Source organism: Oncorhynchus nerka, unplaced genomic scaffold (genome assembly GCF_034236695.1).
Source record: "Oncorhynchus nerka isolate Pitt River unplaced genomic scaffold, Oner_Uvic_2.0 unplaced_scaffold_1338, whole genome shotgun sequence".
NCBI classification, from domain to species: Eukaryota; Metazoa; Chordata; class Actinopteri; order Salmoniformes; family Salmonidae; genus Oncorhynchus; species Oncorhynchus nerka.
Window position 1 is genome coordinate 50,001 of NW_027040010.1, and position 372 is coordinate 50,372.

The window sequence follows — 372 nt, forward strand, 5'->3', positions numbered from 1 at the left end:
ACAACTGGTTATTAAACTACTAACTAACTACCCATAGCCTAACATAATCACAACTGGTTATTAAACTACTAACTAACTACCCATAGCCTAACATAATCACAACTGGTTATTAAACTATTAACTACCCATAGCCTAACATAATCACAACTGGTTATTAAACTACTAACTAACTACCCATAGCCTAACATAATCACAACTGGTTATTAAACTACTAACTAACTACCCATAGCCTAACATAATCACAACTGGTTATTAAACTACTAACTACCCATAGCCTAACATAATCACAACTGGTTATTAAACTACTAACTACCCATAGCCTAACATAATCACAACTGGTTATTAAACTACTAACTAACTACCCATAGCCTA